Source organism: Adiantum capillus-veneris, chromosome 6 (assembly GCF_014529385.1).
Source record: "Adiantum capillus-veneris isolate H3 chromosome 6, ASM1452938v2, whole genome shotgun sequence".
Taxonomy (NCBI): domain Eukaryota; kingdom Viridiplantae; phylum Streptophyta; class Polypodiopsida; order Polypodiales; family Pteridaceae; genus Adiantum; species Adiantum capillus-veneris.
The window spans coordinates 109,222,581-109,246,096 of record NC_140936.1 but is presented as its reverse complement, the minus strand read 5'-3'; the positions used below and the strand labels follow the sequence as shown (position 1 = coordinate 109,246,096).

The 23,516-nt window shown below is 40.5% G+C and overlaps 1 long non-coding RNA gene across 3 annotated transcripts; it reads left to right on the top strand.

Annotated features, from left to right (window-relative positions):
- Positions 1 to 13,459: 13,459 nt before the first annotated feature.
- LOC147456065 (uncharacterized) lies at positions 13,460 to 17,741 on the top strand. Of its 3 annotated transcripts, none has more exons than XR_015188503.1 (6): positions 13,460 to 13,546; positions 14,689 to 15,832; positions 16,125 to 16,347; positions 16,943 to 17,250; positions 17,341 to 17,418; positions 17,505 to 17,741. It is a non-coding gene; the product is annotated as an uncharacterized LOC147456065 (long non-coding RNA). The 3 variants fall into 3 exon arrangements; XR_015188504.1 differs by having other exon boundaries at positions 13,506 to 13,608; positions 13,847 to 15,832; XR_015188505.1 differs by having other exon boundaries at positions 13,515 to 13,608.
- Positions 17,742 to 23,516: the final 5,775 nt, after the last annotated feature.

The window sequence follows — 23,516 nt, the reverse complement described above, 5'->3', positions numbered from 1 at the left end:
TTTCTGAATGGTTCTTCATTCATGCTCAAGAATGTGAGACATGTACTGAAGCTTAACAAAAGCTTGATTAGTACAAGACAACTGGATGAACGCAAGATATTACGGCACATTTGGTGATAGTTCGTGGAAGATCACCAAAGGTTCTTTAGTGGTAGCACATGGTTCAAAGTCTGGGACTTTGCACATGCTACATGTATCCAATGTTAAAAACCATGTAATTTGTGTAACCGAGCAGCCAAGTGTTTCTTTGTGGCATTGCCGGTTAGGACATATGTCTCAAAAGGGAATGAAAATCTTGTCTCGTTTTGGTTATGTGCTTGGCTTCAATTTTTCAGACTTTTTAGTTTGTGAGCATTGTCTTTATACTAAACAAACACAGTCACCACACAAAAGGGGAAGCACTCGAAAAAGTGAGCCATTAGAGTTAGTGCATAGTGATGTGTGTGGACCTATGCCTAACGTATCCATGGGAGGTTCATTGTAGTTTGTTACATTCATTGATGACTTCTCGAAAAGTGTGGGTATATCCTCTCAGGAAGAAGGATGAAGTTCTTTCAAAATTTTAGAATTTTGTGGCATTAGTGGAGAATCGGTCTGGCAAGAAAGTAAAGTGCTTAAGGTCAGATAATGGTGGTGAGTATGTCACTAAAGCCTTTCAAAAATTTTGTGATTCCAAAGGCATCAAAAGAGAGTTGACTGCTCCATATAACCCTCCACAAAATGGTGTCGCTGAGAGGATGAACCTTACCATACAAGAGAAGTTACGTAGCATGTTGTCTAATGCAGAGTCATTAATGGATTTTGAGTGCAAGCCTTAGCAACTGCTGTCCATCTTATTAATAGATCTCCTAACAAGGCTTTAGATGAAAAGGTACCTGAAGAGCTTTGGTCTGAGAAGCCACCTTCTTACAAGCATCTTAGAGTCTTTGACTGTGAAGCATATTGCCATGTTCCAAAGGAATTTTGAAGCAAGTTGGCTCCTAAGTCAAAGAAATGCATATTTCTTGGTTATGGCAATCCTGGCAAGATGGGATTTCGGTTATGGGATCCTGAAGCTAAAAAGATAGTTTGCAGTAATGACGTATACTTCAATGAAGAAAAGATGCATAAGAAGCCTGTGCATACCATGGAGGTCATGAGAGTTATCTTCCAAGAAGATGGAACTGTCCACAATAGGGCTGAAGTGCCTAATGTCAGACAAAAAGTACAGAATCCTCATGTAGTACAAGATGTTGCTGAGGGACAACCGGCTCAAGAAGTTATTAGAAGGTCTACAAGAGTTTCAAGGCCTCCTGATAGATTTACTCCCTCACTGGACTACATTATGCTGACAGATGGTGGAGAGACTTCCTGCTCTATAAGGAAGCCATGTGAATGGATGAAAAGGCAAAATGGGAGAAAGCTATGCAATAAAAAATGGACTCGCTACATAAGAATCAAACTTGGAAGTTGGTTCGGTTGCCTAAAGGTAAAAAGGCATTACCATGCAAATGGGTGTACAAGCAAAAAATTACACCTCATGATAATAAACCCAAGTACAAGGCACGACTTGTTGCTAAAGGATTTAAGCAACAGAGCAGGGTATTGATTTTGATGAGATCTTTTCTCCGGTTTTCAAAATGACTACTCTGCAATGTGTACTTGCATTGGTTGCTAAAGACGACATGGAACTTGACCACATGGGATGTCAAGACGACATTTTTGCATGGTGATCTTCAAGAAGAACTTTAAATGCAGCAGCCAGAAGGTTTTGTTGAGAAGGGCAATGAAGACTTGGTGTGTCAGTTAAAAAAAGACTCTTTATAGTCTAAAACAATCATCAAGGGAATGGTATCATAAATTCTACTCGTTCACGCTCTCTCAAGGCTACAAACATAGCAATATGGACCATTGCCTCTACACTAAGCGAGCATAAAGATGGTAGTTTGCTGATTTTGGTCCTTTATGTGGATGATATGTTAATTTCCGAGAAATGCAGGGATGAGATTTCAGCCTTGAAGTTAGAGTTACACGCAAAAGTTGAAATGAAAGACATGGGTGAAGCAAGCCGTATCCTTGGCATGCGCATTAAGCGAGACAGATGCAAGAAATTGGTCTATTTGTCTCAATCTGAGTACATTGCTAAAGTGCTCAAGCGTTTCAATATGGAGATGGGGAAGGCATTGAGTACTCCTTTGCCTCCATATGTGAAACTTTCTAAAAATGATTGCCCTAAGTCTGAAGAGAAAAAGGCTGAAATGGCATAAGTGCCTTATTCATCTACAATTGGGAGTTTGATGTATGCTATGATTGCTACATGTCCTGATATTGCTTTTGTAGTGAGAGTTGTTAGCAGATATATATCAAATCCAGGCAAGAAAAATTGGGAGGCAATGAAAGGGGTTATGCGATATTTGAATGGTACAAAAGACATGTGCATTTGCTTTGGAAGAAAGGAAGCATGTGTAATGGGTTACACAGATGTAGATTATGCAGAAGACTTGGACAAGAGAAGGTCCACTTCAGGCTATGTTTTTGAATTCACTGGAGGTGGAGTTTCATGGCAATCTTGGTTGCAAGATTGTGTTACCTTGTCTACTACAAAGGCTGAATATGTTGCAGCTTCAGAAGCTTGCAAGGAAGCTATATGGCTTGGTCGGCTAGTGGGAGACTTGCAAATCAATGTTGAGATGCCTATGTTACATTGTGATAGCCAAAGTGCTATACAATTGGCAAAGAATCCAATGTTTCATGCAAAGACAAAGTATGTGGATGTGAAGTATCACTTCATTCGTGAGGTGCTTGAGGACAAGCGATTGTAGCTTGCCAAGATTCACACCACTGAGAATCCTGTTGATCTTCTAACAAAGGGCTTACCTTCAGAGCGGTTTGCACATTGTCGGGCACTCATGGGCATTGGGTAGATGATCATGGTCATTGTCTACCTGTATTGTATGTATATATACATTGTCACCCTAGCTTAAAGGCACATTGTCCTTTAAGTGGGAGGTTATTGGGGTGGTAAAGCCCAATGTGCCGCGCCTGAGTGTTGGGCGGTCAGAGACTACCGGGAACTAACACTGACCATTCATTCTACATAAAAGAATAAGGACTCATAACCCTAACACTATTGTGTTTGGAGTTCACCCAAACCTGTGTCTCACCTCTTGTCCTCTCTTCTCCATTGCTGCACACACACACATGCTCTCGCACGCGCACTTCAATATTTTGGCTATCCACTTTTGTGTCGATCATGCTCCTTTATGTTGCACTTGGATATATTCTTCATGTTAGAATAGTATACCAATGGTGAGTACGACGTTAGAGATGTATTGGGCTACATTTGAGAAGTTTTACTACATAAATTCTATAGGTGAGAAATTGTGCAAGGAAGGGTTGTGGCATAGGTCATGATTTTGGTGGAAAGAATAATAATTTAAGATAATATAAGTGATGGAATGGGATTTATATGTAGAGGATTGCGGCAAGGTTACCCACATAAAGGGAGTGGGGATTTGGGTTTCATACAAGGGACATATGAGGAGGTATTTCAGAGAAAGATTGAACTTTTCAATTTAGTAACAATTGCATAACAAGGTTGTTAGCCCATGTATAAAGATTGAATGAGTTTGTGTGTTCATAATGATGCATATGCATGCAGGTGTACAGGGACATTGAGGTGAATTAGAATTGAAAATATGAAGTGGCCTTGGAAAAATTTCATGATTAAATTTTCCATTGACTAATGCTTTCAAATTATCACATTCTTGGGTCTTCTTTATTCTTAAACATTACAAACCTAATACCATCTACAACCAAATTTATGAGCCTTCCCTAGCTTTGACCACAAAGTGTTGATAAGCCATTGTTCTCCTTCTGAATAATGTCAATATTATTAAAAAAAATGTAATGCTTAGCATGGATTTGCTCCATATGAATGTCAAACTTGTCATCCTCAAACACAAAATGTTCTTGATGAGCTTCTTGGTTAGGATGCGGTCTCTTAGACTGCATTGATTTTAGGATATTCCAAATAAGGATAGAGCAGACCAATTTGAGGCCCATTATTGGAGTCACCTCAAAGCTTACTAGAGCATTGCAACAACTATCAGGCTATGGTTTACCTTTCATGGGCCCAAACTATATAAACATTTCCATCTCTTCCCCATCCAAATTGTAGAGTGGTCTATAAAAGTTTAGGTCTATCAAAAAAATAAACACGACTTCCTATGAACTCCACCACATGTTCTAATGGAAAGAACATCAATGTATATTCCGTTCTTCTTGTCATTTCTAGCACGTTCAAATGAAAGCTAATTGACCAACATTCATTTGACAACTACTCAAAGTATACAACAAAATACATGAGCTTCTCAACAAAAGAAACACCCCTAAAATTATCTCTTGGAAAGAACATATATGCAATGTACATGAGAATCATTCTTTTAAATGTTAAATAATCACATTAAGTGAAAGATGTAATGATCTAAGCAACATTAACTCCACAAGAATATTTAATTGTCTTGTATCTATAATAAATATTAGGAAAAGTATCACTATAAGATGCTTGAGTAGCTAGCGATTCTTAAATTTGTCTATTTAATGATGCTTTGGTCTTGCTATTGGGACATCACATACAAGGTGTCAATACCAACGCAAAAAATAATTGCTTATGCAATGTATAGATGTTGTTTATAAGAGGCTTGAACATTGATTCGACAAAGTTTGCTCATCTCAACCAGCCTCACATCATATATGCAATATGACGACCATTGACTCCGTGATGGAGTGCTCATGCTACGGAGGAGCCCATAAGCTAGTGGCATGGATCCCAACCATATCTAGGACCACCAAAGTCTTCAGGAAAGGCCATGTGGTTGCACATAGAGAAAATTGGGAAGCGGGATGGTGAATCGAGGAAGTGCAGAGGTAGGGCACAAGTGGCCAAGGGGCATTGAACAATCAGGAAATATCTCGAGCCAATAAAGAGAGAGCCTGCAGGCACTGGAGAGGGAGAGAGAGAGAGAGAGAGAGAGAGAGAGAGAGACAGAGAGAGAGCAGTTCCTTGCTATCAAACCTGCAGGCATTGTACTCATTAAAGCGAGAGATAGAGGGGGGGAATGAGAGAGAGAGAGAGAGAGAGAGAGAGAGAGAGAGTGTTGCTGCTTGCCATGGCCACTTGAGTGAGTTGAAGGGGTGCGGCCTATAACAGCGGAGAGGAGTAGCCCATTACCATCACACAAAGGAGCTGTGACCCGGTGCAACCCTGAACACTCTCAGCCTGCGGCACTGTGAATTTTTCATCAGTAAGAGGTAAAGTAGATTGGTTAGGATCTCTCTTTGCTATATGCTGAGTCTTTAGCCTTTATTCAATAGTGCTTGTATTTGTTGACAAGATTATTGCCAAGATTTGCAAGGTGAACTCTTTATCTCAAATTAGCACAGAATCACAATCTGCTCAAGATATAATTGCCAATCATAGTAGCCACATGGGCTTTGAATCACCTCTAGGGAGGCATTTTCAAGCTGGGCGTGATCACAGTCCTAGAGCTAGGTAATTGAGGCCTGACATTGGAGAGAGAGAGAGAGAGAGAGAGAGAGAGAGAGAGAGAGATAGTTTGCATGCTCTAATAAAACTTCTCGCCAATGGATTATCCTTGTAGTAGAACACAATGAGATGTTTCTAGCCATGCCTTGCTCTCTTCCAATAGCACTTTTGTTCACTACCTTTTTATTAGGCATTGTTATTGTTTGATAGGTATGAAAAGGGTGAGCAACGTCAACAATTCCCAGATGGCCAGCCATGTCAGGACAAGGGCAAGGCTAGGGAGTCGGGGACTATGGCCAGGTGGCCGGGCTAGGCAATGTGGACAGAGATTTGTCTAGGGCAAGAGGCTAGGAGCCTACCTTTATAATGGGAGGTTTGGGAGGAGGATCTCAAGGTCTAGCTACCCTAGGTCTTATACTGGTATTAGAGCCACATAACTGGGGAAAAAAAGGCGTGCTTCTTTTCTTGGCATCTTGCATGCTGCATGCCGTGAGGATTCTCTCTTGCCAAGGGGGGAAGGACACCAAGGCTTAAGACCGCGTGCAGGGCCTCTTGAGGCGGGGAGGGACGCACAGTTGACCTCACCCAAATGCCGCGCTGCCGAGCTTGGAGCATGCACGCAAGGCAGGCCAATAGAACCCGTCACATGCGTTGAATCTGTCGAGCCATAGAGCGCTCTCTCTCTCTCTCTCTCTCTCTCTCTCTCTCTCTCGTTCTCCCTCTTGCTCGCAGTCGGAGCCGCTGCTCGCCATCGCCAGCGCTTGAAAGATTTTGGCCTCACCATATTGGGCCACCCAAAAGCATTAGGGCAAACCTAAATAAACCTTTAGGGCAAGTGCCCACAGTGGTCGCAGCCTTCAAACGCATACTCGACCACCATCGGCAAAGGTTTTCAGCAATCAGCAGTCAACAATTCCTCGGCCACCATCAGTAAAGGTTTTCAACAATCAGCAGTCGACAATCCCCTGCATAAAGTTTGACAATTCCAAAATTTTGTCCATTGGCGAGAGTGTCCATAAAGACGATTGCACTAAAGAAATCACCACTTGAAATCGAATTGACTACGACGTGTCCAAGCAGGGTACGTGCACTGGTGGGACTTACGGACTGACCAAGCTTTGACGAACCCAACAATTAGCACGCTTAATTCTCGTCGTTTGTGGTGCATACTACGACTACGAGTTTGCTTTTTGAATCAAGGTATTCTTCTTTCTCTTTCTTACACTGCACGGTGTTGCCATGGATTCATATATCAATATGACCTTTGATTTTGAGCACGATACACCTGATCCTTCCCATGATGGCTCACGGCGGAATACTCTCACGGAGGGTGCCCGCGATGCTACAGGAGGTGATGACGCTTATGAATTGCTCGATATTCACGGATTTTGTGCACTTTAGGCACGCATCTCAGTAGTGATTTTTTTTTTTGCATCTGTAACCCAGGCACTAGTGCTTGTTCATCTATGACTCCCTCTAAATGCATGTACTTTACATGCACTGCATTATGTCTTGGATATGGAGGTTGTTGACCCAACACGGTTGAGGTCTTTTCATACCCATCGGTGGTTTTTGAGCAGGGGCCATATTAGGCTGATATCTGTACATGGGTTGTCCTTGTGGCCTCATAGGCACGTATGAACATTCCCATCATATGTTGGTTGGTAATAGCACTCATTGGTCTCATGATTGGTCCATTTACCTTCGATTGCACACCATTTTTGAGGCCTAATTGGTTGTCCGTGTTGAGGTATCCCTTGCCCTGGTCTCCTCATAGGTGTTTTTTGCATGTTATTCATCATATCATTCATCCTTTTGAGCATGTCTTCTATGGATGAAAGTGGTGCTGCAACAGCCATTCCCACTTGTGCTGGTTTGGTGGATGCTGTTTTCTCGCTTTGGTTATCCTTAGGGACATCTTCTTCGCTGAAAATATCACAATTGTCTCCTAAGTCAATAGTATCCGACACACACTCTTTTAGGGTTGTATGCTTCTTGCTATACAATATAGCATGAAGGTCTTTGTTTAGTGGTCCCTTTAGAAACAATGATACTAGTATTTCCTCTATAGGTATCTCTAGCTCTGGGCATCTTGCGATGCATTGTTTCATTCGTGCTGCACAATCCTTAACACATTCACCTTGTTTCTGTTTGAAGCTATAGATTTGGGCTATCGTATTGTGTTTGATCCCCGTTTTGGAGCATGCAGCTACAAATCCTTGAGCTAATGTATTCAAGTCCATGATTGACCTTGGTGGAATGTTTTGGAACCATGTCAGTGCTTTTTCCTCTAATGTCATTCCAAATCCCTCGAATTGAGTATAAAAATCAATTATACGTTCTGTTCTTAGCACTTGCTTAAACTTGCTAAGTGGTCATATGGATTCCCAGATCGACTGTATTTTCTGACCTATTTTTGAAAATTAGCTGGTCTGACACGTCTATTTGGTTCAACTCCTGGTCTCCTGGCACTTGGTCCTGTTTCAAGTCCTTCAAACCAGATTGTTGGAAATAGTGACTCATGTAGCCCTGGACTGGCTTTAGTGTCACCCGGTTTTCTTCGTGATGAGGTGGTTTTTGGTTTGTTAACATTGCTCTCAAAAGATCTCTCACGGTGTTCGTCTCTTGGAATAGTTTCCGGTCCTTGGCCCAATATCCAATCCCTTATAGAGTACCCTTGGTATTTGGTTTGTTCCACCTCCTCAAGAGTCATCATAGCAAAGTTATTGTTATAACAATCCCTAAACAGGTAGGTTGGTAGATCTGTTGATCCCTTATCTTTAATTTTGAAGATATAAATGATCTTCATATTTCTATCCTCCCAACAATAGACTCCGATCCTAGTATTATCCGTACTAAGCCGTTTCAAAGACTTCAAGTCAACTTGATCGTATCCCTTGAATTCTACAGTTGGTGGTCCTTCTTTTGCTGCCATATCTGGAATTATGGTATTTACTTCTAACCCCTATTTGTCTATCACGTCAGAGTTTTCAACTTGTAAATACTAAGTTCCGTTTCTATCCATGTACTTTTTCCTTGTTTGTTTGCCCTGATTTTCTCTTCAAACTCTATTTCATGGTCACCAATGCGAATAACATACTCCTCATTAGGATCCAATGAAACTTGAGCTCCATGACGATTAGTTTTATAAAAGAGAGTATATGCTTATAGTGCAGTGTCGTCTTGGTTTTTGAATGAGTCGAATAGGAAGACATTTCGGATGTTGATTCTAAAAAAGCGTCTGAGACTTCTTCAAAGATAGTGCGTAAGTGATCTCTTTGATTAACACTCTCTTTGGTGGATACTCTACTAGAGCGGTCTCTCCAAATATGCCTTGATTTGCTAATATCCGACTAGATCTAAGGTTCATATAGACTTGTGAAGCCCTAGATAGAGTACTACCATAGGATTGACTTGTTGTCAACTTCTTTCACTTGACTTGATTGCAACTTCTGTCAAGCTTTCAATTCCTTGTTTGCAACCTGATTCCTTGTCTGCAACCTGATTCCTGTATCAATTTTAATCAAGTTAGCTATTCTTTCACAAAGACTGTATAATTTTTGCTAACTATTGTGATTGGTCTATGTGTATCACTTCAAATCGAGCTAAGTAAGTCTGCAGTTGAGACTTTCAGAGTCCACTTTAGCAAAAAGCCAAAGGACTAATCTACAAACTGGAAACTGAGTGAACATGTACCAATTTGGATCCAATTGAACCCAAAATTGCTCGGTGGCCTTGTATTATGTTGGTCTAACACTGTACAAGTTCAAAAGTAAAAAATGGTGTCTCCGTGTAGCAGTAGAGTAAATAATCATGATTATTTACTTTTCTCAGCTTTTTGCACTTTTTGGCTTGATTTGCCAAGTATACAACTTGTTAAGGTCTCTGGACAAATTTCACTAAGTTTGAACAAAATTTGTTTAAGTTATCAATTGTTTTGTGTCACAGACTCGGTTTTCAAGATTCTGGCTTAAGTCTGACTTTTATGATTCAAATTTCCCTAAAATTGATTTGTGTCGTCTACTTGATATGCTTGACCTTGTGAGATACTCATTTGTGCAAGAATATCAATTTTTGTATAAGATGTAAATAATCATGATTATTTACTCTAGCTATTTTTTTGCAAGTTTTTAACACAATCTTGACACAGATCTGTTAAGCAACTTAACTTAAGCTCCCTAGCCAAGTTTTATCAAGTTTGGATAAGTTTTGTTCAATCGGTCATCAGTTTTGTATTTGTAAACTAACTTTACAAATTTGGCCACAATTTTCAATCCAATGATCCAAATCTTACCATATTTAATTTGTGAGCTTAATATAACATGCTAAAGCTAGTGGTATATAGACTTGGTCAAAAAAGTTAAAAAATAGGGCAGATTTAAACAATATCGATTATTTACTTTTGGAAAATTTTTGCACCTTTTTGGTCAATGAGCATATACACATGTTTATCACATCAATATAAGCCTATAAGTCAAGTTTCACTTGGTTTGAACAAAAGTTTCTCACTTTGCACTTAAGTTCTCGAAAGTCAGTACAAAATTTAGTTTTTACCCCTGTTTTAGTCAGTTTGGTGATCCAAATTCTATGTGCCTTTACAAAAGTTGTTTGTACACATGCATAGAGTCTATGGTATCAACCTTTCTCAGTTTTGAGCTGAAAGTAAATAATTGTGATTATTTACTTTAGGCCCAAAATGAACATTTTTTGAACTTTTTCACTGGACAATCTTTTCATGAGCTATTTTAAGCCTCTACGTCAAGTCAAAACTTAATTTGGCCTAAAATATCAAGAAAGAGTAAATAATCTGAGTTTTGCAAACTCTTGAAATTTTTACCTCAATGTGTCATTGAGCTTACCCACTGATTCATACAACTTTTAAAGCATACTCTCTAGTCGGATTGAGTGGTTGAGTCATCTGATGCTATGTCTAGCCGTAGACCTGAAATTCTGCAACTTCACATAACAACTCACAATTGATTCTTTGGGAGAGAGAAATGACTTGAAATCCCACCTCGAATTCTACTTACCCTACTCTTAGATTCTACTGCAATGGGGTTGTGGAAAGTGTCCACAAATACTTGTTTTCTTGTTTTTTATGGTTTCTTGAGCATTGATCTTAAGACTTGTCTTGTCCATCAATCATTCTCAAAATCCTAATCTAGTTCTACAATCCTACAATCCTAAAGGCACTCAACAAGTACGACTTACTTCCAAGCTACCTCTACACAACAAAAGACGACAATCTTAAGCTATGTGGTTCTAAAAAGAAAGTTTTGACTCTAGGAGATCCTATAGGAAGTTAAAGGATAACTTCACAAGACGCTCGTGTTTTTCCCTAGTTTAGGTCTCTTCGATCCCCGACATCGGCGCCAAATGTGGGACGGGTGTCTAACCTCACTCCTATTGCAGACATAGCGAGAACCACGAATAAATTATCAATCCATGGGACAAAGCTGACTCGACTAGTGCATAGAGGCTACAAGCGGTTGTCAATCTCTTGGAAAACAACAAACAACTCGCATCGAGCTCGCATCTAACTCAAGCTACACTCAAGTGACTGAAATCACCAAAATCCAATCGTTCATCGACAAACAAATCACATCCGTTACAACATCAAATGACATCCAAATGTAATGAAACTTCTAGGACAAGTTTATAAGACCTAAGCACACATGCTTATGGATTCAAATCCCACTTTAGTCAAGTGAAAAAATTGCGATTATTAACAGCAGTGGATTTTTGACCTAGTCTTTTTCGACCCAAAATGCATCTAAATGCTTAGCAATGATGTCCCAATATCCCACCTATACTTAGTTTTTGATTTTTAAGCTTAAATTCTTGCTTATGATGAGATTAGACCGTGGGTCATCCACGCCAAAAGCCACAAAATACCGTGAAATGCTTACGTCAATGCGTAGAGATCTTACATGCAGTTGCAACGCAACATATACGACTACAATATGACAACCGAAGAGGGAGTAGGAAGCGCGAGAAGGAGAGAAGTGAGCGTCATTAGCTCACCGCTATATTTCATTATCCAAAACTTAATAATAACTTTACAAAATTGGTTTTTATACTTTAGCCAAGGATTTTAGTGGTCAAAACTAATAATCTAGGAGCTCTAACTAAGACAGATTGATACAATCTGGAAGCTTGTAGCCCCGACTCATCAATTACAAGGTTTATCCAAAAAATAAGAGTTACAATATTCTCGATTCATCAAAATAATAAATGTTTTTACAATGAAAGATCCAAAAAGTATGATCCGAGTTAGCTTGCTGCTAACAGTTTGCTTGCTAGGTTCGCTTCTTGAGGATTGATAACCTCAAAGAGACTCTGTGCCCCATTCGAGTCACTTCCTTGAGTATTGACATATTATGTTAGTGTCAGATAGCTATGCTATAGAAGTTCGTCGTGACAACCCTCTAACATTAGCATCATTGGTGGGGAAGGATCCTTAGGTGGTGAGTAATCTAGTTCATAATTAGAGCCTTCTTTTCCAAAGATTTTATATCCATTTTGTTTACACTTTAGTAGTAAAGCAGCTAGATGTAGGTTTAGTGCTTGATAGAGTCTAAAGTCAAGGGACCGGCCTGAGATCTTTACTTAAGGGGCAAAGAGAGTTGTGAGTGAGATACCGGAAGCATTCCAGCCTTCAAATCTTCTTAATGCTTTGAAAGGATCTAGAGAGAGATATATATTTTGGAGGTCCACTCCATCAATATTATGTCACTCCAAGTACATTTTGACCTACTGTATTGGAGACAAGACCAAAACCATCAACAAATGTACCACATGTTTTAAAGTGTTGTGCGATCAAGTAAAAGTATACCAATCACGGGATGAATGAGTGTTTTTACAACATGAATTATGTGAGAGAAAGATCGCACAGACCTTCAGGGTTGTAACCTTTGCCACCAACACTGAGGTACTGATGAGTAGGCAAAAAATATGCAGCCCAAGGGGGAGACAAGCTTCAACAAGTGTTGGACCAAGAACCTCCTTTACCTCAAGAGAACCGAGAAAATTTCATAAAATCTAATATCTAACTAACCAAAATGATTTTCTCCTATTAAACTGATAATTTAATTTGGGAGAATAAACGAGAACAAGAGTTAGAATAGCGACATGTGGTTTTAGACTTATCTCAACACGTGACCAAAGGCAATGGGCCCAAATGGAAGATGGTCTAGCAAAGAGAAATGCCAACCAATGGAGCTTAAAAGACCTTATGGTTAGCTTCATTAAAGACCTCCAAAGTTTAGTGCTAAAAAGTCCTTAGACCTAAGATCTTAAACAAGCTAGGGCTGAGCTTGAGGTGGGAACCCGACCCAAGCTTGAGGTGCTTGTTGTGGGGATTTCTAATCATCGAGCAAAAAAAAACGAACGAAGTCACATTTTGAGAAAGTCCAAGGGTAAATTGACACAATAGAAACAATTGTGAAATAAAATATTTATGCCATGCATGTTATTTTTAGCACCACAAATATGTGAATTTAGATTTTAGAACCATTCATAAATCATAATACTCGACACATAACGTAATACAATTTCCTTAGGACGTAATAATAATTGCAAACAATCAATAATTTTTAATATTTTAAAGCATTTAATAGTATTTTCTTTCACTTATTGGTATTTTAATAACATTTAATAGTTTTTTAATAACATTTAATGGTATCTTATTGTCTAACATTAATTAATTTAATGGTATTTTCTTTCCAAAATTTGTGAGAAATATTGCCTAAAAATATCAAAATTTGAAAAACTTACACTGAAACATGTCTATGTCTATATTTTCTCTTTTTGTAACCATTTAATTGTTATTCTTGTATTTTTTAGCTCGCTCACAGTTTGGTTCGGGCGCTTTTAACGTTTTGCATTTGGAGGTCCGCCCGTGTGTGAAACTCACATTGTTATCTACAAGAACCTAACGCTATCTGGACCTGTCTCAGTGGTGCTTCATCTGTTGCGGGTGAGTTTTGCTGGACCTGCCTCATCGGCCTGGTTTTGCGGGTAAGTTAACTCGCCAGGCTACGCCTAGTTTTTCCTGGTCCACCCTCAGCGGCCTATTGCGGGTAAGGTAACTTGCCATGCTGAAATATTACGCCCGCCTGCTGCTCCTCTGTCTGCGCGCCAGCTCAAGCTCAAATGCCTGGTTCCGTGCTGCAACCAGTTCCGTGCCACGATCTGGTTGCAGCACGGAACCAGGCATTTGAGCTTGAGCTGGCGCGCAGACAGAGGAGCAGCAGAGGCGGTTTTTTTAAATTATAAATATTGCAATTGAGCGTGCTCACAATGTTATTTATGCTACAGGATGGCGCCATTACATCGTTAATCCAAGTTGATGATTTTTCTAATGGAATATTACGCTATGAGTGAATAGTACTTACGAGTTATTTGCATTGCAGAACGATGCATTTATAACGTTAAGACAAGGCCAAATTTACAAATTGAATGAATAGCTCTGAGTAAACAGAACCACTTCCACTCTTTGATTTCTCTCGTCATTAGTTCCTTCTGCTGAGTGGGTTCTACCTTGCACTGCGTACTACCACACGATATGCCACCTCGATGGCGTCCCCCTTCCAGGTGTGACAATTTGAATAGAATCAACATCCAAAAGGCCGCCAATGGGCATTCAGTTTCTAGAGAGGTTGGAACATTGTTCAAACTAGTCCCTGTTGGCGCGGGCTGGTTTGAGCAGCGTTCCGACCTCTATAGAAACTGAATCTATAGAGGTCGGTCGAACCAGTCCGCGTCGACGGACTAGTTCGAGCAGCGTTCCGACCTCTATAAAAACTAAATGCCCATTGGCGGCCATTTTGATGTTGATGTCTTTTGACAGGGCCATAAGTGAAATACTTGCCACCTACTTAGGGTGAAGCTCAATAAGAGGGTACTACACATACAAAAAATTGTACAGAGGACCTTACCATCCAAGGAGAAAATCAGTAGATCTCTGTGCGGCGGCCAAATCTGTTCATATGATTGTCCGACCTTATTTCATAGTCTTCAATGTTAAGAAAGAAGATAATCATGTTTTTGGTTTTAATTTAAACTAATAAAAGTTTTTTTATGATGAATGAAGTAAATGTCAATTTGAGACCAATTATAGAAGGGATTATTTTATTTTTTCTTGAAATGTTTTTGTGTAGTCCTACAATTGGGAGATGTTCTCGTCGAAAGGGGAAAGAGGCTATGCCTCCTGATCCTATATGCAATGATTAGGTGAACTTTGTGGTGGCAGTCACAGAGGACTTCAATGACATTGATGCTATTGGTGATGAGCGAGAGTACCGACATCGGATTAGGGTCAATGAATGAAGTTGATGCTCAAATAGCTAGACAAGAGGAAGATTTGGAATTTGTTCCATTTCATATTGCTCCTGATGTTGGGCCGTCCGCTGATGATGTGGATGATAGTCATTTGCATATGGATAGAGGAGAGGACATTCTCAAAACCACAAGGGTTTTTAGTTGTTTGAGTGTCCTCTAATTCCTTTGTGTAGACTTATTCCATATGCTTGTGTACGTGGCCTTAGATCGGATGTTTTTGGTTGAAGGTTGCATTTGCCGGAGAAGGTTACATAAAGGAAAAAAGTGCTTTTATAGTTTCACTGAAAACATGTCACAAGGAAACAGACATTGTTGACAGGTAATCATTGTTGTTTCAAAGTACTTTTGTGGATTGACATATTACTTTTGTTTTAGAATGTTTAATGTTCTTTTGGAGTCTCATTTATTTCTTAAAATAGATGACATTGTTGACACATGGGACCCACTTTGTAAAGACATAAATAAAGAGTATGAAGAGGAGTTAGCATTGCAGCCACAACTAGAGTCACTCCTTGGTAGAATGTTCTACGTGTGGGAAGGCAATCACTGGACGGTAGCATGGAAAGGAGCTATTAGAGAAATGTTTTCTAACAACAGGCAGAAGCATTGTAGGGTCTTGTGTACTATCATTGACCCCACAAAGGTTTCCAAAATAGCATTATTGACAAGCTTGCAATGCATGAATTTGTGAGTGAAACTTTACTCTTGTTTGTAGGTAAACTTTGAATGATTGAAGTTGATTAACTTACTAATAATTTCATCAGTATGAACACCCATGCTTTAGTATCTTCTCATCTACAAGATGAGTTGGTGAATTGTGCAAACATTTGCTCTTCGGATCATGAAGATTACCTTCGTGCATTACCGGAGAATGATAAAAAATTGATCGACACTTTGCGCAAGAAAATCACAAAGGGAGAGGAGCCATGGCATCCTCTTACACGAAGATATCTAGCTTTTGATGTAAGTGTGTTTGACATTGGATCTCTTTTTTGTATGCTTTATTTGAAGCTTTTTGTTTTGAACAGTATTAGTTTATTTTGAGGGTTCAAATGTCAAAAGAACTACACACTAAGCTAGAGAGCAAGAAATCATTGCTTTCTAAAGAGGACTTGAAAAAATAACAGACTAAGATCATTAATGATCTTAATTATAAATATTCAGATCGTGTAGGGAAGTATATAACCATCTCTTGGTGTTTTCTTTGATACATAGTAAGATGTAATTTTTATTGACTAATGCTCTTGTTTGGTAGGTTCTTAACAAATTGTTGATCCAAGTCTAGGGAAGGATTGGTTTGATCGTGTGATGAGCCTTCAATGGGGGGAAGATAGTTGGGCCACTCTAGAGAAACTTAACTTGATTGCTCTACATGATGCTTCCATAGAAAATAAAAACTTATGGGTGTCCTTACTAAAGGCAAGCAAGATCACTCGTGCTGCTTATTGCATGGTGAAAGGAGACCACAAGTTTCGAGGGTGAGTATCTTGATGCAAATGGTTTCTAGTTGAACTTGTGAATGTTAGTAAGAAGTTTTAATTTTCTTTTGCATGCTTGGTTGAAAGGTGGCTAAAATGAGAGGGAGCTTTGCAAAGGATCTTAGATAAGTCTAAGAAGCTTCTTGTAGATTATGTGGATGTCCCTGGAGGGATTGATATTCCTCCCTCGTGCACCATGGATATGTTCTACACGGAGATTGGTTGAAAGGTGGCTAAAACGAGAGGGATCTTTGCAAAGGATCTTAGATAAGTCTAAGAAGATTCTTGTAGACTATGTGGATGTCCCTGGAGAGATTGATATTCCTCCCTCGTGCACCATGGATATGTTCTACACAGAGATTGTGGTGGAGGGAAGAAAATTCTTATTTCCTCTAGAGGTGGCTTTGGAAAACAAAACGAAGGACGTAGAGTAGCAAGCCTTGTAAGAGGATTGACTATTGCCACATGGCTTCTCAACGACTAATTTACATGTAGAAAATGATTTGATTGTTTTTGTATCATAATCTGTGCTTCAATCAATATTGTTTATGGATTCTTTCTTGAGTGTAGAATAATTATTTGTTGGCTTTTGTAGATACTTTGCTCACCTATTGACCATGCATCACATTGCTGCGATACCTGTGCTTGCATGTTCTTGGACACACATTGAGAGCGGTGAGGGATGCATGTATCCACCAACCATGCATCAGCTCTAATTGTGGGAGCTTGAGCATTTCTCTTGGTGGATCGACATGGATAGAGGCCATGTCCTTGCTAGAGAGAGAGAATTGCATAATGTACAGTTTAGAGGAGCCCCATCTACGGATCTTCCACCACCCAAAGCCACAGATGTTTCTAATCCATCTTCTCATTCTCTACCATCTTGTCCACCTACTCAAACTTGTGAGTTGGAGTCATTCTCACTTTCTATGTGTCCTAAACTTTGTTGATTTTATAATATTTAATTATTTTGACACTTTTTCTAAACTTAAGGAACAAGCTTCTTGGATAAGAATCAGAATGCATCTGCTACTGCAGACCTTGTGATTGATGATCTGCCGTCTATCTTGGGTATAATCTTGTTTTTTTTTTTAGTCTTGTTGTTGCAGCTATATATATAACTCATATTTATATAGATAATGTGTTTGTTCCTGTAGAGAGTGGGGGAAACAGAGATTGCAAAATGCCTTTCAGTTTGTGTATGCACCATGTTAGAAGCTGGACACACCCCACATCATCTAACTACTCGGCGGACTATTATTTTCTGTAATTATTCATTCGTTAAAGAAAACCCGATTTTTCACCTTGTAAATATTCGAACTTACAGAAGTTTCCAGCTTGTATCCCAGTTTTGATAGTTAGATGGAGTAGATGGTTGATTGTGGAACTTTAGGGTTTGAGAAGTTGTAAGGTATATATACCACTTTTTGACCTTAATGAAAAACCTCTTGTCATTTAAAACAAGTTTTAAGTCTGTGAGTGAGCGTGCTGTGTACATGAGAGAGAGAGTGTGAGCTTAGTCTTGACGCTACGTGTGCTACGGTAATCGGAATCGAGTCGGAGAAGTGTAGCGTGTTGCCCCTGACTAGAGCTACAAGCCGATACCAACATTGCGCGCGTACGGTCCGGCTTTGGGAGCTCCTTCTACGAGCTTCATCGGTTGTTTGGGTGAGCATATGTTATCTGATTTCGCATTGCAGCATATCCACGCGTTCACATTGAGTAGAGCTACACATAAGGCACTTCAGATTTCGAAAATGAAGACCTGCAGATTTCGGCCAGACATCCTACGTGTTTCTGTACCGGGTGTTTTGGGTCGTGATTTTGGTTCATAGACCTTAGGGAGAGCGGCCTATAGGTATTAGTAGGGTCTCCTTCAAGTTCTATGGTGTTTCGAAAGTGTTTGATGGGTGTTTGGCTCTAGCAAGCGTTGTAGGAAGAATCCTCTTTTGCACTTTTGAAGACTGTGACTTAGACAAGTGGTAGGGACCTCTGTAGGAATTAGTTAGGAGTCGGTCGAGTGTAGGTTGACACCTTATGCTTGCTTCCACGCGCCTGCGGGTTGAGCTTCCTCCTTAGCTGACATTACTTGTTAGGTGAGTTCTCGCTGTGCTGACGTCTGTCGCGGCGTACCCGTCCAACATTGGCACCGCTGTCGGGGACGAAAACCTTAGGTAGGTGACCAAGACTAATCCTTGAGGATTGGGATTTTTGGCTTGCCAAGAGTGTCGCTTTACATTTAGATAGGATCAAAGGGTGGAGGACTCTCTAGGTCTTAGAGGGAGTCTAGGAAGCGTGTGTCTGGCCTAGATCCTTCGACTTAGGTAGAGGAGGTAGACTTAGGTAGTTTTAGGTAGTAGTCGAGTTCTAGAGTAGGAGTGGGAGTGGTAGAAGCGGTGAGAGGAGAGCTTGAGAGTTCGGAGAGGCCAAAAAGCAACCAAAACACCATTATCACCATTTCTTCATGATAGGTAGGAGTAGAGTAAGTAGAACATCATGATTCAGATCTAGAGCATTTCATGCATGTACACTTGCTTGGTAGAATCATTACAAGTTTGTAAAAGACACAAAAGTGTGGTTGAAAGCCTAATTGAAGTCCAAAAGTTACTGTGAGTGTTTCTGATAGGTCTACAGAGCATCAGGAGCATTCCTGTTAGAAAAAATTTTAATTTTAAGCCAGGAGACATCCTACGCGTAGGATGTCTACAGGCCAATCTGGGAGAAATTTTGGGATTTTGAGTTGACCAATGTGTTCTGAAGGTAGGATTTACCCTAATTTCAACTGGAAAGTCGAAATTTGGCCATCTCTTGACAGGATAAGGCTAGAAAGACTGAAATTTCTAAACATCCTACCCAATTAGTGCCAAAACATTAACTTGAAACCAAAACCATAAGAGGGCTGCATGAGTGTGTCTCGCATGATATATTGAGTGACTGAAAGGGGTTTCACCTCATTTAGGTAAGAAAATTGGGTTCAAAGTGGACTTTAGCACTTTAACAGCTGAAGTTTGGGACCTTTGACATCCAAATCAAAATCTAAGCATACCACTGGGATATTGACATCAAAGGGAAGCTGTGGAACCAATATGGGGTCAAACAAGCCAAAAACACATCCTACGCGTAGGATGTCTTCTGAGTGATTTGGGACTCCAAACTGAAATCTGAGTATACCAAGGTGATCAGCAGCTCAAGGAGAGCTTAAGTTTTGAGTTTAAAGCCATTCTAATGAAAAACACATCCTACGCGTAGGATGTCTAATGCAAGCAAATAAAGCCAGAATTTGACTTTGAGCAGTGTAAGGTGTTATATAGCCTAAGGCAAGCCTGCTAGACAATTTTGGTCCAATCTGGAGTTGATTAGACTGATCAATACCATCAACAGGTAGTCGGAACAGATTTCTGACTCATTGACTAGTTTATAGAAGTCCAAATCAAAAAGTAAAAGCAGCTGTAATCTCAACACAACAAGGGGAAACAACAGTGAAAAAATCCAGGCAAAATACAGCAGGAGACATCCTACGCGTAGGATGTCTATTGGGCCATACTGCAGAGAAAATTTGACCTGGCCTAGACAGTGAGGTTCCATTTGGCTTAAGGGTTCCAGAACTTCTTCCAGAAGTGAATTTGGACCTTGGTTGCCCATTTGACAAAGCAAAGACTGAATTCAGACTTTTTCGCGTAAATTGGCCAACATCAGAGAAAAGTACTATTTCAGATTAGCAACCTAATCAGGAACATCAGCAGTGTATAAAATACAGTAGTGGTTGAGATTAACTCTCCAGTTATACCAATCATTACTAAGATAACCTCTAGCAGATAAATGCTTTGATTCAATTGCCAAAATTAAAACTTTTGTGTACAGGTATATTCAGCAACAAAGCAAGAAGTTGTGCAGAAACTGACCCATTGCCAAGTGAGTGGTTGGAATTGTGCTAAATTTCATTGATAAGTTTGATGAATTTAAGATCAGGAAGATACATTGTTAGAGACCAGAAGGTGGCAGATGACCAGGGTAGCTTAATGTCCACCGAAGAGAGTGTAACTCAGGCAAGGTTAGATCCGCTAGCACCGATTATTGATGAAGGTAGTGATACTGACACTTCGTCAGAAAAATCTTTCTTCATGATGGATAGTCAACAGCCAGGAGGTTTCACCTATGATGGACCTATGCGAGGAGGAAGCACCTCCCAAAATCCTTTGAATGATTCCAGGCTTACGGTGATCTTCTTAGAGGGAACAAACTCAAGAGGAGCCCTAGTCTATTGTGACTATCGAGGCCGCAAGTGTATTTGTATCGAAGAGAGGCCAGCACAAAGATTGGAGATAATCAACGTGTATGATGATGGAGATAGATTCCGAGACGAAAAGGGGAACCAATATTTAATAGTTAGAAACCCTGAAGATTACAACAGATATGGAGATAACGTGGCAAAGGGAAAATGGTTTCAGAAACTCAAGAGCCGCCACCAAACATTGATCGACACGGAGCTATTTTTATGTACGATAAGAGAACAATCAGGATTCCAACTTATAACGAGAATGTGGGAATCTACAAACACGAGAGCGAGGGTATTGTCTCTTACTTTCGCAGCAAAGAACCATACGTAAACGAACTAAGCAAAGACAAGGTTCTTTACTTATTCTCTTATTAAACTGCTATGGGGAAGGGCATAGTTTTTGTTGATAGATACGGGAGAGAATACCAACGTATTCTCCCAAAGGAAGTAGAAAGAGCAACAGGTTCAGGAGCATCAGCATATGCCCCTGAGGAAATGCCGAGAGCCGTCCACACCCCAAGCAAATCAACAAATCCATTTTTAGATGAGTATGACACTACATCACATTCCACCAGACAGCAAGTATTCAACAACCAAGACCAACCAGCAAACCAGCCATCATTGCAGGCATGGCTTCGACAGAGCGCAACAATGGAACCATACCGAAACCGAGATGGTTATCAAGCCGCATGAGGGCTCAGGGATTTGCAAGAACCACAACACTATTCAAGGTATCAAGCAGAGAGTAAGCCAAAGACACAAGGGTCGACCGAGCTTGGAGGACCACCCATGGAACGAGTTCGAAGAGAAGAACCACCTCCAGCGAGAACCGTTAGGAATTATGGCTTAGGACCACTGTTGGGCGAGGAACCAACCTATTACAGAAGGCCTGAGGAGGTGTATAGACTTGGACGGGGTGATCCAATGATGAGGTTTGTAGACCATCGTAGAATTAGACCTTCTCAAGTGCAAAAAATGGGTAAACAAGAAATACACAGAAAACAGAGACCCAAGAGATCATGTAGCAGCCTTTGTGCGTGTAATAAGAGCCGAAGAGGTGTTAGACTTTCCTACCCAATTTGCAGGGTTTGGACTAACCCTAGAGGATGATGCTGCAACTTGGTTTGACTCCGTGGAGCGTAGAGACTTCGAGTCAATGGAGGAAGTGTTTGACGAGTTTATTGAGGAATTCTCTCAAAGGGGAATAGCTCATAATACTGTCTCACAAATCCATAAATTCAAACAAAAAGATGGAGAATCTGTACGAAAGGCAGCCCTAACATTAAAAAGATATGTTAAGTTCTGTCCTGTCGAAGAACTGCCAACTCAGTCCAGACTTATGCTGATATTCATCCAAGGACTAAGGAATGCAGATCTCCAGAAAGGCTTACATATGAAGAGGAGCACGACGTTGAATGAGTTGACCAAGGAGGCTCTGTACCTAGTGGACAATTGTGCGGTCTACAAAGAAGGGGAGTTCAAGGACCTTGATGACGATTCATCTTCACAGCAAAGTGGGAGCAAGTCTTCCAAGACAACACTGAAAGGAGAAATAGCGGTAAACCAGGAGCAGCTCGTAGATGAAGTATTAAAAAAGATCAACTTGTACACCAAACCCCAGGCTAAACAGCCCAAGTGGTGTGATAATGAACAAAAATGGACAAACCATGGGACCGAGGAATGTTACTATAACAAGGGATATGTGAGGGAGAGACCTTACGCTCCCCAAACTCCTGTAGCTTCCCCTCAAGTTCCACCGATGCCTAGATATCAAGCAGGCAACTTACCAGGACCTGTAGGTGTAGAAAGACCACAATCGGTGTTGGGGCAACAACCACCCCTACCAGGTTTACGACCAGTTGGTATAAGATACACACCAATGGTAAGTGAATCAGAAGAAAAGGCTTTGGTGCCTATGCATGCATATTATGAAGATCTCAATGGATATGCGGCAAACCCTGTTTATTATCCACCGGAAGAACCCGCGACACCAGAACCATGGAGCATAATAGGGAATCAAGGACCTCCAACTGCTGCACAGGCATCAAGAGAAGGAAGATATAGCTTAGATGAACGAACATTGTTGTTCATAGCCAATGGAGGCATGGGCGGACAGAGACAGGATTACCAGCAACGAGGGGCTCAAGGAGCACCTCAACAACCCAAGGGCCCCTGTTACAAGTGTGGCGGAGACCATTGGCTGAGAGACTGTCCTCATGATGAAATAATTAGAGTCAATGCGTATTGCCCAAAATGTGGAATTACTCATTTGATTCCCGACTGCCCTAAAACCCCGAGCAAAGGAGCAAAAACCACCTTGAACCTGTTGGAAACAGTACCTTCCAGTGGAGTATCGGAAAATGAAACAATCATACCTGTTCATGCGGTAACACGGGCCCAAGCCCAAAGAAGGATGAAATAACCCATAATAGAAGAACCAAAAACAGATGCCCAAAGTTCAGAAACGAAAAATCAGAGAAGCACTTGGAAAGCGAGAAAGGCGCGTAGGAAAGCCAGGAAAGAACGAGAGAAAACAACCCTATCTGATGAGTTGAAACATACAAAGAACATATTGGAGCGGTTAGAAGATCTAGCTAGCTTAAGCTCACACACCACAGCAGCCATAGCACCTAAGGAAATAGCAGAGCCCAAAAGTGCAGGATCAGGAGGATCTGTACTGGCAGACAAGGTAAACAAGCAGCTGGATGCGCTTCTAAAAGCTTATGAAGCTCGACTTAAAAAAAACCAAACCCAGGAGCAAAGGTGGATGACTTATCCATATGAGGAAATAGAAAAACAAAGGTTGGATATGTGTAAAAATATGATTGAGACGGCTCAATCATTGATGGAAGACCTGTTGGGTAAACCGGCAAATTGCCATGACGCACCAGCT